Genomic DNA, 18,669 nt, shown 5'->3' on the forward strand with positions numbered 1-18,669 from the left:
TCTACTCCACTAGCCCAAGCTTCTTCTCATGACTTGTACATCTACTCCACTATCCCTAGCTTCTTCTCATGACTTGTACATCTACTTCACTAGCCCAAGCTTCTTCTCATGACTTGTACATCTACTACACTAGCCCTGGCTTCTTCTCATGACTTGTACATCTACTACACTAGCCCTGGCTTCTTCTCATGACTTGTACATCTACTCCACTAGCTCTAGCTTCTTCTCATGACTTGTACATCTACTACACTAGCCCTGGCTTCTTCTCATGACTTGTACATCTACTCCACTAGCTCTAGCTTCTTCTCATGACTTGTACATCTACTCCACTAGCCCAAGCTTCTTCTCATGACTTGTACATCTACTCCACTAGCTCTAGCTTCTTCTCATGACTTGTACATCTACTCCACTAGCCCAAGCTTCTTCTCTTGAATTCTATATCTTCTCCCATAGTTCCACCTTCTTCCCTTTCACCACCCTTTGATTTTTCATGCAAGATCTACATCATCTTCTCCACCAGCCCTCCTCGGTCCTGATGAAGTCTACAGTGCAGCTTCTTTCACAAAAGTCTCTAAATTCTTCTTCCAACAAAAGCAAAAAACTTAATCTTTAGCCCTGGCTCCTAGTTTCTTATGATGAAGATCACACCAAGTCCTTCACTTCATCTTTCTAATTAAAGCTACCCCTTCATTTGCAGACGTATTTAGAACAAACATTGGACTATTTAATCTGTTTTAAGGAATTCCCTCAGCTATTCCAATAATGCGGATCCTTTTCAGTTGGACAATCTTGTTGTATCCTTGAATTTTTCTGCAAAAGTCAATGGTTTACAAATCTTTACAACACACAATCTACAAGAATCTCAGAGATTAATCCTTAGGGGGATTTACTAATTCCTAATAGCTAAAAACTTAGACTAGACAGCCTTAAACTATGCCAGATGTATCAGTGTCTGATGCTGGAGGATAGATCTGGTGCTCCTCTAGACTGTCTGGCCTAGTTTTATAACCCCACATTTGGTGACATATAATTTTCGCAGGTGCAGTCGGAGATCTGAATGTTGAATCCTAAAGCTTCTCTCTTCTGCAGCTAAACCCATCACAGGCAAGCAAAAAAAGTTTTTAAAAGATCTATAATAAATGTGGTGCACATCACATAATGGTCCCCATTATGTTAAGGATACCTGATCTCCAAGATTTACTAAGGAAACCTTCCCTGGACCGTTCTAGTGCTACTAACTACTGACCAGTCTCTAATCTGCCTTTCATCTCCAAACTCCTGGTCTATGCTCGACTAACCCGCTATCTATCAGATAACTCCCTCCTCGTGCCCCTACAATCTGGTTTTTGTACTATGCACTCCACTAAAACTGCTATGCATCTCCAATGATCTCCTCAGTGCTTAATCCAAAGGAGACTATTCGCTCCTCATTCTCCTGGATCTATCAGCAGCGTTCGATACTGTGGACCACCAGCTCCTCCTTAGGAGGCTTCGCTCCATTAGAGTAAAGGACGCTGCACTCTCTTGGTGTTCTTCCCATCTCTCTGACCGCACTTTCAGTGTCTCCTTCTCTGGATCTTTCTCTTCTCATCTTCCTCTCAGTGTGTGGGTCCCTCCGGGCTCAGTCCTAGGTCCTCTTCTCATTCTTTATTGCCCAGTTGAACAAACCATCAGCTTAGCTATAGACAGTACAGGACAAAAGTTTGGACACACTTCATTCAAAGGTGTTATTTTCATGACTATAAAAATTGTAAATTCACTCTGAAGGCAAGAAAACTATGAATTATCACATTACATTAACAAAAAGTGTAAAACAACTGAGAATCTGTCTTATATACTAGGTTCCTTTTGCTGTGATTACTGCTTTGCACACTGTTGGCTTCTCATGATGAGATACAAGAGGTAGTCACCTGAAATGGTTCTCAAATCACAGGTGCCCTGTCAGGTGTAATAAGTGGGATTTCTTGTCCTATAAATGGGGTTGGGAGCATCAGTTGTGTTGTGCAGGAGTCCGGTGGATACACGGCTGATCGTCCTACTGAATAGACTGGTAGAATTTCTATTATGGCGAGAAAAAAGCAGCTAAGAAAAACAAGCGACAGTCATTACTTTGACCCATGAAGGACGCAGGGTTTTTTTGCTCATTTCTCGCTCTCCATCTTAAAAAATCCTTCATTTTACCGTGTACAGAACTGTGTGGGGGCTTATTTTGTGCGTAACAAATTGTACTTCTCCGTGGCATTATATATGATTCCATGCCATGTACAGGGAAACTGGAAAAAAAATTCCAAATGTGGAAAAATTGGGGGAAAAAAAAAAAGTTTGCGTGTTTGCGTCACATTCTTGTAGGCTCAGTATGATTACAGTGGTACCAACATTTCAACAGGTTTTATTGCGCTTTAATACATTTTTAAAGGGTATGTGTACGGTCTGGGGAGCTTTGCTGGTGACACTGTTGGGTGTGATGGTGTGGGGGGGGGGGTCTGCTGGTGACACTGTTGGGTGTGATGGTGTGGGGGGGGTCTGCTGGTGACACTGTTGGGTGTGATGGTGTGGGGGGGATCTGCTGATGCAAGTAGCACCCCTGGCCAATCATATCCATGGGCATCAATTTGCCAAATTGCCAATTTGGTTGCCATTCCGTCAATAAGTGCTGGTTGTGCGGCCGAACACAAAACGGAGTCGGCTCATCTCTACTTCTGTCAAACTCCCCAATTCCATGAAAGTCGGAATGACATGAAATCTTTAAGGAAACAAATGTGGTTGCATTGGATTCTCCATGTGTAGGGAGAATATATCTGTAATATGCTGTTGTACATAGATGGGGGCTTGTAGAGCCACCATGTGCACAGTGAATGAGCCCACACTGACATAGACCTGAACAGATCTCCAATATTGGCTCTTATTTGGTCCCTGCGATACCAGGATTCTGCATATCCAAGTCACCGGCGTCCTAAAACCATACACAAAGGAGAATTGTGCACTATGACTGTACATTGCAAACAATTGTAAGACATAGTCGTCACCAGTAGAACTGCACCTGAATATTATGTAATGATATTTGAGCATTTCAAATTTTTTTGCAACATATTTGCAACATGATCCTAAATAATTCAAAATTGTTGCAATTTTCATTCTAAAGAAAATTCTAAAGCGATGCAAAACATTGATGAAATAACCGCTTTCCATTTTGATGCCCAGTCTCGCGTATCACCCATATTAGGTTAATTTGCCTCCCTTATTATTGACAGATCCCTATCCTTAACCCCCCCCCCTCCCCCCATTGTCCTATCGGAACACAATGTTGCGACTTTGAGGAAGCAGCGTCCAATCTTCTAAATATTTATGAAATGAAGCATCTGTAGTCATATTGTATAATCTCCCATGACTGGCGTTTGCACGGCACTCATTCTCCATACATATTAAAATACACTTACTTTGAGGACCCCCCCCCCCCTTTCCCCTCCTCTTCAGTCTGTCGATTAACAAAGAGACTTTGACAAAAGGAAATTCTTGCTGGTTTGTAAGGCGGTTGTGTTAAAGTCGGACTGTAGTGCCACAGTTCAGTGCTTCAATGTGGAACAGTTGGAGGGAGGAGATAGCTGGCTGGTTAGAGCCGAGGTTCTCCTATTCTGTCGAGGGTCTACTTTAGTCACACCACCTGCTCCCCTCTCTCTTTTTTTTATTTCCAAGCCTAACCAGTCAGGACAATATGAACAGACGGGTGCTTGGCCTCAATACCTTGAACACACAGCACCAGACGGTGAAAAACGAGTTAAGAAAAGATAAATTGAGAGATCAATAAGGGCTGGGACCTGTTTAGCTGTTCAGGGCAATGACAGATCAGACTAGTAAAAAAAAAAAAGTCAAACACTGGTGTCATACATTGAGGAGGGGGTCCGGGGGGTGGAGGGGCAGAGCAAATGTTGGCATTTACAGTGCAGATATTTATAATAAAAGGGTGGACGATATTTAAAGATATGAAGTGGCTTCTTGGAGTTTTAAAAGGAGAAAACTTGTGTAAATACGGGACAAAATTTGGGTAAAGTTTTTGATTGTTGTAAGAAACAGCCAAAACGAAGGTTTGGATTTGTTTTTGAAAGACTGCCCGACCCATATCCTAAATGTCTGTGGTCGGCTCAGGGTTCAGCTTCCTATATTGGACATAGGTCACCCTATTAAGAACATAACATTAGCCTCTGACTATTAGAGGTCAGATTCTGTTTTCATCTAAATAGGAGTCTATGAACTGCTAGAACTGGAAAAACAGGAGCCTACACTAAGAATATGGGTGGGGAATATTTAAGGAGATTTATAATGAAAGGGTGGTAGATGCCTTGACAATTTGAAATTAATTTTTGGATTTTTGACGTAGCAAATTTGTGTAAATTCTGGCCAAAATTTGGTAAAAATATTTGGTTGTTGTAGGGATCATCTTAATGAGTGGCCTCTTCGTAAAGACTACCAGACCCATAGCCTAAAAAGTTTGTGGTCAGTTCAGTGTTCAGGTTATTACATCAGACATGGGTTGCTCCAGCAAGTGCATATCGTAAGCCTCTAACTAATGGAAAGACCAAATATGGGTCCATGACAGGCTGGATCCAGAATATTGGGATTATACACGGGGGGGGAAAGGGTTGGGGGTGGAGGATACCTAAGGAGATTTATTAATAAAGGGTGGAAGAAGCCTCCGAGTGTCTTTTTGAAAGAGAAAATTTGTGTAATGTCTGGCCAAAGTTTGGGTAAAATTTTTGTTTGAAAATGTGTCTTACCAGCGAAATTTCTGTGATCGGCTCAGGCTTCAGGTTCCTGTATTGCCCAAAGAATTAAGATTAAATACGGGTCTATGAAAGGAAGAATAGAAGGATTTAGATAATTGGGAGCATAAGTTGGAATCTATAGTGAAGATATTTACGAAGCTTTATAATTAAAGGGTGGAAGACGCCTTGAGTATGCATCGTGGTCCAACATGACCGCAGCATCTATAGGGCTTCTATATTTGCTGCCACCATGATCGCCGCCGCCTCCTGCCCCCCAGAATATCTGATGTTCTGGGGCAATTTCCGTCGGCATAGAGCAGAACAGTCATGAAAGGCCATCTGCTCCATTACTCGCATGGAGCGACTACAGGGGTCCGACTCAGGTACAGTCATGGCTATCAGTTTTGAGAATGACACAAATATTATATGTTCACATGATCTGTTGCCCTCTGGTTTGTCAGATGTGTTTATCACATAAAGAAATACAAGTGCAATCATATTATGAGTAACAAAAGCTTTTATTGACAGTTAGAAGGAGTTACTGCAGCAAGTCAGTATTTGCAGTGTTGTCCCTTCTTCTTCAGGACCTCTGCAATTCTCCCTGGCAGCTCTCATCACCTTCTGGACCCAATCCTGCACAATCACTGCTTGCATTTTGTTACAATATGTTGGTTTTTGTTTGTCCCCCCCGTCTCTTGATGATTGATCAATGGGATTAAGATCTGGGGAGTTTACAAGCCATGGAACCAAAATCTCTATGTTTTGTTCCCTGAGCCATTTAGTTCTCCCCTTTGCTTTATGGCAAGGTGCTCCATCAGGCTGGAGAAGGCATTGCTGATCACCAAACTGCTCTTGGACGGTTGGGAGAAGTTGCTCTTGGAGGAGATTCTGGTCCCATTCTTTATTCATGGATGAGTTTTTAGGCAAGACTGTGAGAGAGCCGATTCCCTTGGCTGAGAAGCCGCCCCACACATGAATGGTTGCAGGATGCTTTACAGTTGGCATGAGACAAGACTGGTGGTATCGCTCACCTAGTCTTCTCCCAACAAGCTGTTTTCCAGATGTTCCAAACAATCGGAAAGGGGATTCATCAGAGAAAATGAATTTCCCCCAGTCCTCAGTAGTCCACTCCGTGTACCTTGTGCAGAATATCAGTCTGTCCCTGATGGTTTCCTGGAGAGAAGTGGCTTCTTTGCTGCCCTCCTGGACACCAGGCCTTGCTCCAGGAGTCTCCGCAGTGTCACAGTGCGTGCAGATGCCTCACACCTGCCTGCTGCCATTCCTGAGCAAGCTCTGCACTGCTGGGAGCCCCATCCCAAAGAGACGGTCCTGGTGCTTGCTGGTCCTTCTTGGGTGCCCTGAAGCCTTTTGTTCAACAATGGAACCTCTCTCCTTGAATTCCTTGATGATGTGATGGATTGTTGACTGAGGTGCAATCTTTCGAGCTGCGATACTCTTCCCTGTTAGGCCAGTTTTGTGCCGTGCAATGATGACTGCACGTGTTTCTTTAGAGATAACCATGGTTAGCAGAAGAGAAACAATTATTCCAAACACCAGCCTCCTTTTAAAGTGTCCAGTGGTGTGATTCTTACTTAATCATGACAGATTGATCTCCACCCCTGTCCTCATCACCACCCACACCTGTGTTACTGGAGACATCACTGAAACCATGTTAGCTGCTCCTTTTAATGTGCCTGCAATGAAGTTGAAATGTGTTTTGGGGGAAAAAAGTTCATTTTCTAGCCAAATATCAACTTTGCAATTAATTGCTGTTAAGCTGATCCCTCTTTATAATATTCTGGAGTATATGCAAATTGCCATTATAAAACCTGATGCAGTAGACTTTGTAAAAATTAACATTTGTATCATTCTCAAAACTTATGGCCATGACTGTACATGGGACCCCATCGGACCCCTCATTTTTGTGATCTGTGGGGGTCTGATCATTGAGATACCCACGATCATCAAGTTAGACCCCATCCTGTGGATAGCCAAACGCTCCTAATGGCTTTGTTTTTTCAATAACTTTTTTTTAAGACCATTTATCATAACTGGTCAAAAGATGTTTCACATATGAGGGTAATAGAAAAGCTCCCCCAAAAGGAGATCATTCCTACAGCAGTCGGGAAACTTCTGAAGACTACCAGGCATTGCTGATCCAATATCACTACTGAACCCTGCCCATGTGTGGTTGATGGATACATGATGAGTGTATAGCAAAGACAGTCAGTCAAGATTGACTGACAACGGGCGGTAAACATCAATGGGGAGTAGTCTGGTTACTATTATTGGAGGATATGTAGTGCAATACAGAATGTAACTCAAGAACAGTACAGGATAAGTAATGTCATGTATGTACACAGTGACTGCACCAGCAGCAGAATAGTGAGTGCAGCTCTGGGTTATAATACAGGATGTAACTCAGGATCAGTACAGGATAAGTAATGTCATGTATGTACACAGTGACTGCACCAGCAGCAGAATAGTGAGTGCAGCTCTGGGGTATAATACAGGATGTAACTCAGGATCAGTACAGGATAAGTAATGTCATGTATGTACACAGTGACTGCACCAGCAGCAGAATAGTGAGTGCAGCTCTGGAGTATAATACAGGATGTAACTCAGGATCAGTACAGGATAAGTAATGTCATGTATGTACACAGTGACTGCACCAGCAGCAGGTAGTGAGTGCAGCTCTGGGGTATAATACAGGATGTAACTCAGGATCAGTACAGGATAAGTAATGTCATGTATGTACACAGTGACTGCACCAGCAGCAGAATAGTGAGTACAGCTCTGGGGTATAATACAGGATGTAACTCAGGATCAGTACAGGATAAGTAATGTCATGTATGTACACAGTGACTGCACCAGCAGCAGAATAGTGAGTGCAGCTCTGGAGTATAATACAGGATGTAACTCAGGATCAGTACAGGATAAGTAATGTCATGTATGTACACAGTGACTGCACCAGCAGCAGGTAGTGAGTGCAGCTCTGGGGTATAATACAGGATGTAACTCAGGATCAGTACAGGATAAGTAATGTCATGTATGTACACAGTGACTGCACCAGCAGCAGAATAGTGAGTGCAGCTCTGGGGTATAATACAGGATGTAATTCAGGATCAGTACAGGATAAGTAATGTCATGTATGTACACAGTGACTGCACCAGCAGCAGAATAGTGAGTGCAGCTCTGGAGTATAATACAGGATACAGCTCAGGATTAGTAATATTATCTATTTGATTATATTTGTGTAAAATACTGATATTGGAGTCTGGCCCGATCTGAGATGATGATAAAATTGTACAACTTGTCTCCTCTCTCTACTAATGGGTTCCATTGTCCGCAGAGGATGACGCTTTTCCATTAACCTTCCATGGGGTTTCTTGTCAGGTAATCTAAATCCAGATCGTTGCATATAAAAAGACTGCAAGAATTTCCAACAAAATGGCTTGATCTTCATTGTTAAACCAACATAAGGAACAAAACTTGAGCTTCCCCCGGAGAGGCTTAGCTACTGTTCAGACCTGTGGAGGCCAATGGCGACTCCAGCTGCATAAACAGTGCGGGCGGGCGGCCTGACTTCTCATTTCTTCTGCATTAAAATAACTTACGGGGGACAATGGGTCCTGAGCCCAACAAACTTTTACAAAGTATTCATCTCGCTTGTAAGTAGGCGGCTGGATTGTTTGATGCCTCGGGATTGTTAAATCCCAATGTAGTCATCAAATAAAGCTCTTGTCCGGAGCGCGGAGGTGTTTATGGATACCATTCCTCATCGGCATCGGCCTAAGATGATTACGATCATCTCAAGTGGCACTTGAGACCGGCCTGAGTGTTACATTTCTGCCCAAATCTCCTGGTTTCTTTTCTCATGTAGCAGAAGAGACTTAGCGTCCCCAAAACACAGAGGTGCTAAGGGCTCGCGGAGACAAAGCACGGACGCCACACAAAGGACGCCGAGCGGAGGAAACAAAATTAAGTCTGTCCTGTGCAAACACCCGACCAATGGATCCACCATTGCTCCACCTATCCAATTACTGTGATCCAGTCTGGAGAATATGGCAACAACAGTTCACACAAGTTCTAATCCCCTGGCACACATGCAGGTCCTGCTTTCCCTCCATGTAAAGTTCATTTACTCAGCCACCCAGGCGGGCCAGGCCTCGTTCAGGTCTAATCAGCTAATGAGGAGTATGCAAATGAGCAGATTATGGGATTACCGCTCGCCTAACAGCATTCCTCTCCGGCTGACACATCGCTAGTACAGGTGTCTGTCAGGAGGGGACACATTGGTGGGAGTCTCGGCTGTGATCTTACCCCATGCTCTACAAATTGGGGGTTTTTTGTTTGAGGCAACATCTGTCAGACTGCAGGTGCCCAAGTAGAACTTTTTGGAAAATTTTAGTTTTTTTTGTGGAGCTTTGTGGGACAACCCACAAAGTCAAAAGAACATGAGATCCAAGATGAGGATCATAGTCCAAAAAGATTGAGAAGATTGAAAAGTTTCAACTCGAAAAGGTGTCAATGTCTCCTAATACACTTACACGATTGGTTTGGCTGAGCATGCATGTGTTTTTACATAGGGAGAAGAGAATTAGAGTTAGTTGGCCAGTCCCACCACAATCGGCGGGGGCAGCCATCTTTTCTCTTATATACACTGGAGATCAAAATTAGAGAACTATGAGTGATCTTTTCTTCCATCTCGCAAAAATACGGTAAATGCAATCTCCATTGAACATTGGATGGATTTTTGTAAGGGCTCATCAGGCCACTAGAGCAGTGTTTTACAAAATAACCCAAATATCAACGTAAAACCTCTATTCTGCAGTAAATGTGATGATGATTATTAGAGAACAGCAATGACTGGAGCACCGAGATTATAATCACACTCTCTGTAGGTCCCACCAGTCACCAATCCGTAGGGAGTGCACAGGACCTCAGCACCGGGCACAGGACATCACTAGTTTCTCACAAGGATCTGCTGCGATTCCACTCGGCTCTTCTTCCAGCCTCTTCCACAATTCTGTGACTACTGTGGGATTATTGGCTATAACTTTACCATGGATTTTCCAGAGGTTTTCTGTTGGGTTTAGATCAGGACTGTGGCCATTTCATGCTTTCCCCAGTTTTGCTTGTGGCAGGGGGCTTTATCCTGCATTAAATTTGCTGCTGATTGAGCGATGAACAGAGGGAAGGGACCACTTGTTGTTGAAGAAGGTTCTGATACACAGTTGCATTCACTCTGCCATGTAGGTCAAACTCCTGCTGCAGAAAACATTCCCCAAACCTTGACACTTCCTCCACCACCTTTCACTGACTTCTTCAAAACACTTTGGATTCAGTTTTTCTCCAGTTTGTCTATGAACATAAGGTTTTCCATCAGATCTAAATAAATTAGACTTGCTTTCATCACTAAAATGAATTGCGGTCCACACACCATGCTCCTCAGTAAAGGTGAGTGTAGCCTTATTATTCTTTCTGCTGATGAGAGGCTTGGTCACTGAAGAGTGGGCTTTCAGTGGAAATGCTGTACCACGAGACAGATCCTTACCATGTTCAGTGCTGAACTAGCGGCAGTTTCAGCTGCAGAGTTGATACGATTACCCAGGGAGATTCTCTGCACTACCCGGACATTTAGGCAATTGTTCTCCAATTGATCTTCAGTGAAAATGGAGACATTGGGGCAGATTTACTTACCCGGTCCATTCGCGATCCAGCGGCGCGTTCTCTGCGCTGGATTCGGGTCCGGCCGGGATTTAATAAGGTAGTTCCTCCGCTGTCCACCAGGTGGCGCTGCTGCGCTGAAAGGTATCTGAACGCGCCGGAATTCACCGAGGCCGGCTGAGTGCAGGTAAGCGCGCCCCGAGCAACACATTTTCCGTTCTTAAATGCGGTGGTTTTTCCGAATACGTCGGGTTTTTGTTCGGCCACGCCCCCCGATTTCCGTCGCGTGCATGCCGGCGCCGATGCGCCACAATCCAATCGCGTGCGCCACAATCCCGGGGCAATTCAGGTACAATCGGCGCAAATCGGAAATATTCAGGTAACACGTCGGGAAAACGCGAATCGGGCCCTTAGTAAATGACCCCCATAAAGTCCAAATACATCACAAGTCACCGAATAAGATCCCCAAACCATGGACCATTTTGATTGTCGAAACTTCTTCAATTCACTCCTGGTTATTTTATCAAATGAAAATATCAAAAAATTTATATAGATTTTTTAAAAAAATGTAAATCTTTTGTGCAAAAAAAAAAAATCTTCATTTTGACATTTTTCTGAGGCTAATAACTTTTTCAAACATCGGTGTATGGAGATGTGTAAGGTGTCATTTTTTGCGGGACAATATGATATGGATACCATTTTGGTATGACCTTTTGATCGTTTTTTTATTAAACTTTTTATATGCGTTACAAAATGGCAAAAAAAGTGGCATTTTGGACATTTGGGCGCTATTCTCCGTTACGGGGTTTACTGCTGGGAATAACCGTTTTTTATATATTGATATATTGGGACGGATTATACCCAATATATTTATGATTTTTATATCAGTCCTAGGCAAAAGGAGCAATTTAAACTTTTTTCTATTAATTTTTTTTTTAACATTTTTTAGACTCCCTAGGGTACTTTCACCTACAGTATAGCAGTATATGGCATTTTTGCACAAGTTCCGTTACAATGTGCAACTGGCACATTATAAGGATCTCATTTCTGCAGATCTGTTACAAAGATCCCCAGGCTGTGATGGTGATGGATTGTCACTCCCCAATGACGTCACGGGGAGTGACGATCTCAGCCCCACGTGTCACCAGCTGTTAGATGCCTCTGGCAAAGCTGCTAGCACCGATCGTCGGTGTTAGAAATGGGAATTTACTGCAATATGCAGCAAACACCCGGTGAGTATGGAGAGGGCTCAGCCCGTGAGCCCACTTCCTACACCCCTTGCCGCACCATGACGTTCCTATACATCCAGGTGGGGCAAGGGGTTATAATTAATCTTCAATGTATTAAATATTTTACATGGACTTACCCAGCCAACCTGTAATACACATAACCGACAAGTTGGCAGAACTTGCGGAGATATGTGAAGATAGAACGCCATGTATCCATACAAATTCTAGGTTGCACAAAGTTCTACAATGCCCCTACAGTGCCCTGACTGGATACATTAAATTTTTCCCTATAGACATTGCAACATATAAAAAATACATAATAAAAAGTGATCTAAAAAGGTAGCACAGTCAGCAAAATGCTAGCAATGAATATGTCAGCTCATCTCGTAATAATAATAATATTAATAATAAATTAGAAATGAAAACACAATAATAATACCTGGTGATCATACTGAACCAAAAAATAAAGTACACTGAAAGCCGTAAAAACTGAGGCCATAAGAAAATGGCGCAAATGTGTTTTTCATTAATTTCACTGCATTTGGATTTTTTTTTCCAGCTTCCCATTAGAATATTCCATTGGAATATGTAATGCTGTCTTTAGGAATGTGTGACAAGCGAGGTGACAAGTGAGGAGCGGAAAATGAATGAAAAAAAGGCTGCGTCCCAAAGGGATTAACACATGTGCATGCAGCACATGCACCCTCTGCTATGCCAGGCATGCATGTGTATGGGAAAATCAGAACCAACACCTTTTGAAGGTATATGGGCGTCGTTAGAGTCTCATTGTACAGGTGGTCACCGATTTGCGCACAAGATAGATTCCATGGGTTTGTTCTTAAGTTGAATTTGTATGCAAGTCGAAACTGTACATTTTAGAATTGTAGTTCCAGACAAAAAAAAAAATTTTTGCCCCAGTGACAATTGGATTTTCTAAAGGTTTTACTGGAATGGGACCAAGGGTTATCCATAAAACTTCATTACAGACACCTTACAGCCGATTATTTGCAATCCGGGACTATAGTAATAGCATCCAGAGACCTTCTCCCGAGATCACAGTCGGCAGAGGGGTCCGTCTGTAACTAGGGGCCGTCTGTAAGTCGGGTTTCCTTAAGTGGGGGACCGCCTGTACTAAGGAATTGTAATCCAATTATTTGTATAAACCACCAGAAGGTGCATTACTCGTAGTATTACGCGGAGCTCAATTGGGGGGAGCCCAGTGTTGTGGCTAAAGGGGGGGTCCTATCACACTGAGGGGTCCTTGATTGAGAGATTAATAGGCACGAGTATTACGAAAGGTGTTTTCTAGTCTGCAATCTTAATACTGATGACCTTTCCATATAAATCAGTAAGGGTCCTGGGTGTCTCACCCCACTAATCTAACCGATCCTGTAACAAACATTGATTAAGGGTCCACTAAACCACCCCTTTAAGAGACAGGGTGGATGGAAGCCTTACATTTTGCGCTGTGTGCAGGACCCTCCTCTATAATCTCCTTATGCCTTTAATTTTTTTTATTTTGTGTTACCTAAAAGCCAATTAATAAGTCATTGTCAGGGTTTATCGCACACACTTTGTTGCTAGTGGCGCCCCCTACAGCTGCCGTCCCGCCTTTCATCCCCAGAGGAAGACATCTCCTGTCTGCGGAAATTTGTCTCCCGTACGTTCACATGAGAAATTCGTCTGCCCTTAATCGCGGTGGGCTCTTTAAGACGGGAGGCGTGCGGAGTATTAGCCCCCATTGTTTAGGGAGGATCAATAGGAGATTTATATCAAACTTATTAGCCGATCCGTCCTACATCAGGGACTCATAAAATTATGTATTCCTTAATTTTTTAAGAGGATTACCCTCTGCCAGCTGACCCGGGGCGCTGTGATGCTGATGGAGCTCTATTCACTGGTAATAAGTATTAGAGGGGAATCTAAATATGAAGAGAGAATATTGTTAATGAGTGAAATCCTCGGCACCGGATCAGCTGTGCCCGGCAAATCTCACCAGAGGGGTCCCAGTGCCAGGTAGCCGGGGCCCGGTGGGCGCCATCAGAGCCACCAGCGGCCGCAGCACAATGAGAGACAGACTGCGGTGTCAGGCTTCATTAATGATAATCATTACAATCCCAATCTGAAAACAGTCAGCGTTTGGTAACCTTTTATCCCGGCCCGTTCCGGGGAGGGGGCTCTTCTTTTGTCAAGGTCGGTTCAGCTGCTGAGTGTAAAATTGTGTCAGGGCACAGGAGAGGACGGGACGGGGTCACATGATGGCTGCCACATATGCCACTGCCAGCCCTGGGGACCGGCTAATGATGCAGAAGGACTCACAAATACGGTCTCCTATGCAGCTGGTTATAATGTTACTCCCAAAGCTGCGCTCTGATAGTCTGTGCCCCCCAATTATATATACTATAGGGGACGTCTCCAAAAACCTGACGGATTTATAGCCCCTGCTTCTATGTGTTGGATACAATCTTCAGCCATCTAAAAGTAAGGATATAGTCAATGACAGCAGATTTGTCCCAGAAGTCACCAGATTTGACCCCATCAAACTCCCAGCCCCCCTCCAGTAGGGGATAAGATGTCCCATAATTCCTTCTTTTATGTAAAATTGTTTACCTGTTTACTTATAAAAAAATTAATTTGAAAATGACCAGAGTAAAGTCATGTTTTGTCTGAAACGAGTCAAGTTTAGAGGCTGCAGGGAGAGGGAGGTCTGAAGTGAATATAGTTCCTATAGAATAGAAGATAGGGGGCGTCTGAACTTACTAACCCCCCTGGAGACTCTAAACTTTTTTTTTTCCCGCTAGCTTGCATATGACTTAGTCGGAGATGTATTTATTTTTATTTTTTATAGGTAAACGGGTGAGATGTCACCCAAAAAAAGAATTGTAAAGAGGACATTTGATTCCTTATATGATGAGGTTCTCTTTAAAGGAAATCTCCCATCAGAATCCATCCTGATAAACCAGGGACATTACTCATAGATCCAGGTACCCGGACTGTGGTAATCTTATATTTATTATCCATGGCCTCCTCCCTTCTAACATCAACTTTTATAATTATGCTAATGTGCCTGAAAGGCTACTGGGGCAGTGAACAAATCCCCTCGGTGCTGCAGATTCACAGGCTGTTACACTGCCCCCCCCCCCTGCTTTCCCAGGCCTTAAAAACACAGGACAATGGGACATATTTGGACAGAACACAACTTTGTTTGAAATAATTGTTACATTTCTTCATGAATTCTGCTGCATTCCATCTTGCTAGCAAGATGAACCGAAAGTCATTTATGTGAAATGTTACAAAAGTGTTAATCAGTGATATGAACTGACAGATCCAGGATCTCCGAGCTCCGATGGGATTCTTTCTTTTTACCAGGAAAAAAAAAGCATACGAGGAGCCAATTAAATTTAGAAAGGAACATAAGAGGAAATACAAAGTCTATAATATTCATGTGTACAGTAAATGTATACAAAGCTTGTTAAAAAGTTAGTGGACATTTACTTTACGCCTTAGCCTCCCAACCTATGTTGCATAAGTCAATGGTTCCTTGTATGTACCAGAACAATAACATTTCTAGCCATCATAGGACTTTTACTCTGTAGAAGAATCTCAAGCTCTCAGCTGACTCAGTGCCGCAGGCTGGAGACCAGATGCTATGATGTCTCCCATACACCGCACACAGACAGTAGAGGAGGAAACTTCTCCATAACTTACTCTTCGGAGCATCATCAGGATCATATAGGGCGTTACAGAGAAATATTGAACTAAATAAAGCACTTGGGGTGAGATAGAAACTTTCTATTAGCTCCAGTAACCTTTCTTGTGTCCTTGGTGTCTCCTTCACTTAGCTACTACTCAATCCTCCCTCCACCTCTCCATAGACTTCTATGTAATGTCATGTAATGAGCTACAGTCGGCATGGCTCTAGCAAGAGGACTGAGAGAATTTAGAGTGATGGAGGAAGAAAAAAATTGTCCCACACCCGACTTCCCTATTAATGTTCTGTTCTCAGGGGTCTCTGGAACCACAACCTGGCCACTACAAACGTTTGCTTACAATTGTGTTTGATGTAAATTGAATGACGGGGCTGCCTGGTATAAAACATAAAAGTCCTGGAAAACCTTATAAAAGAGATAACATTACAATTCTATTATTTGATGTCACCACTAGGGGGAGCTCAATTCACACAACTTCAACTCTATTTCCAGCGAACACCTAAACTCCCTCTAGTGGTGGCTGCAGGAAGACAGAATTTCATTATTCACTTTCTCTTCTTGCAGGAAACAAGCAGGGGGTTTGGAGCACTGTGTTAGAATTTTAGAGCAATTTAGAGAACATCATGAAGAAATGTAACAATTATTTAAAAGAATGTTGTTTTATGTCCAAATATCAATTGTTCTGAGTTTTTATGTCTCTTCTGCATATTTTTTTTTCGCTTCACTTATATGAAATGTTACAAAACTTTGGCAAAGTGTAAAACAATCAATGATATGAAGTGACAGACCCTGGAGACCCTCGGAGTCCTCCTGCTGTGACTAGTCAGCCGTCTTCTTCCATCACGACCTTATCCGCAGGAGGTCGTCTTGTGGTGATACAGAGCAGATGACATGGATCCCGATTCCTATATCCAGGCCTAAAAATAGTCCAAAGCAAAAAGTGCACATGATATTAATTGTAAGCTCTGCTGCCCAGGAAGTATATTGTGATGCTCGGGATGGGTGTGAACTTTAAAAGAGAACCTGTCAGCAGGTGTAACCATGCAGTCTGCAGCCAGCGAAATGTATTGTGCCTGGAGACATGTGTAATCAGACCATTATGTTGTTAGTAGCAGCAGGACTATGAAATATGGATTTATATTCCTGGACTGTAGCTTCACCAAGTGTACTTAAGTTATGTCCTCACACTGTTGTGCTCTGTGCTCTCTGAGGCCAGTGTTAGGTAACGGCCCTGGAAAGATATGCAATTATACCTTTGTGTGTATGCTGTTAGTAGCAGCAAGGATGTGATATATATACGTTAATGTTCCAGGATTGTACCTTCTCCAAGTGCACTATGGGTGTGTCCTCACACTGCTGTGCTTCCTGCAGCCAGTTTTAGCTATTGTTACTGGGAGAGATGTGTAATCATACTTTTATAAAATGTTGTTAGAAGCAGCAGGACTGTGATATATGGATGTATATTTCAGATTGTAACTGAGGGTGTGCCCTCACACTGCTGAACTCTGGATATGACCCTTATCCTCTGCTGCAATCATTGTACATGTCACAATTAAAGGGGTCAGAGAGATCTTGTGTATAGCAGTGGGGAGCCTGCACTGTATAATGGCTCCAGCACCAGGAATACGCCATATACTAACTAGACCAGTGATGGCGAACCTATGGCACGGGTGCCAGAGGTGGCACTCGGAGCCCTCTCTATGGGCACCCGAGCCATCACCCCAGCACAGAGTTCGTCAGACAGGACTGAAGGCCTCTTGCGGTCCCAGGCAGCCCAGGACCCTAGAAGGAAGCTACAATGATAATCCAAACTTCTTCTTTCTACTGTATTGGTGTCCTCAGGTGCCTATATACTTTAAACCTGTGACAGAGCAGGGAGAAATAAGTTACTGCTTAAATTGACGCATTGGCACTTTGCGAAAAATATGTGGGTTTTGGTTGTAGTTTGGGCACTTGGTGTCTAAAAGGTTTGCCATCACTGAACTAGACCATCAGCTTCCGTCTGGAGCTCTACTGCCCTCCGCTGTACAGAGAGGGAATTACATGTGCAATATTTGTACAAACTACAATATTTCATACAAAAGGTCAATGAAAGTCTCCCAGTTCTATCCAATGCTCTGAATTTATATGCTTTTTGGAAAGCTTAGTGAAAACATCTCTCACTGAGGTAATAACCCAGCTTTCCCAATATTGAGAACGGCTAATCTAAGTTCAGGTTGTGAAGCAAAACTGGGCAAGGAAATGAAGGATGATCAAAACAATGGCGGGTTCCTAGGAAAGCTGGGTTAGGAGCCAAGTAGGAGCAGAGTTGGTGTCACCAAAAATGAATTTCCATAGTTAACCTATCATCAAAATCCATCATGATAAACCAGGGATCCAGGCACCGTGACTGCATAATCTATAATATATCTATTTATATTTATTATCATCGCCTCCTTCCTTCTTAAATCAAATTTTAAAATTATGCTAATGAATCAAAGGGGCTTTGGGTTGTTACCAGAGCCCCTCCGTGTTGTAGGCTCACCGACTATTACACTGTGCAAGAGCACTTCCCCCTCCCAATGTGTGAAATTACAGCAGGTAGAAGGAAGGGAAGTGCTGAGAGAGCAAATAGGAGTGGAGAAAATGTAACAGCCAGTGAAGCTACAGCATGGAGGAGCTCTGGTAACACCCTACAGAGCCTTTTTTGGGTTCATTAGCACGATTTAAAAGTTGATTTTAGAAGGAAGGAGGCCATGGATAACAGATATAAGAAGATACCACAGTCCCGGTGCCTGGATCTATGAGTAATGTCCCTGGTTTATCAGGATGGATTTTTATGGTAGTATTACCATTAAAAAAAATAGCTAAATACAGGCAGTCCCCGGGTTACGTACAAGATAGGGTCTGGAGGTTTGTTCTTAAGTTGAATTTGTATGTAAGTCGAAACTGTATATTTTATCATTGTAGATCCAGACAAAAAAAAATTGGAGTTTAAACATTTTTTGCTGTAATGGGACCAAGGATTATCAATAAAGCTTCATTACAGACACCTTAGAGCTGATCATTGCAGCCTGGGACTATAGTAAAGCATTCAGAAAGCTTCCCCAGAGGTCAGAGTGGTCTGTCTGTAACTATGGGTTGTCTGTAAGTCGGGTGTCCTTAAGTAGGGGACCGCCTGTACATGGTTTTATCCATAAAAAACAGTGCCACAATCATTCACAGGCAGTGTGTGGTATTGCAGCTCATTCCAAATGATGCACAATTTATAGATAAAGGCTATAATGACCCAAGTGTATCCCCACTGACAGACGTAGGGCC

The 18,669-nt window shown here is 43.0% G+C and overlaps 1 long non-coding RNA gene across 1 annotated transcript in view; it reads right to left on the reverse strand.

Annotated features, from left to right (window-relative positions):
* Positions 1-468: 468 nt before the first annotated feature.
* LOC140071316 (uncharacterized) overlaps positions 469-18,669 on the reverse strand; it is a 30,932-nt gene continuing 12,731 nt past the window's right edge. Inside the window, exons 2-4 of the long non-coding RNA XR_011849112.1 lie at positions 16,158-16,286; positions 1,911-2,059; positions 469-1,679 (exon numbers count right to left, since the gene is read on the reverse strand). This is a non-coding gene — a long non-coding RNA (uncharacterized lncRNA). The remainder of the gene's footprint in view (positions 1,680-1,910; positions 2,060-16,157; positions 16,287-18,669) is intronic.

Source organism: Engystomops pustulosus, chromosome 7 (genome assembly GCF_040894005.1).
Source record: "Engystomops pustulosus chromosome 7, aEngPut4.maternal, whole genome shotgun sequence".
Lineage (NCBI taxonomy): Eukaryota > Metazoa > Chordata > Amphibia > Anura > Leptodactylidae > Engystomops > Engystomops pustulosus.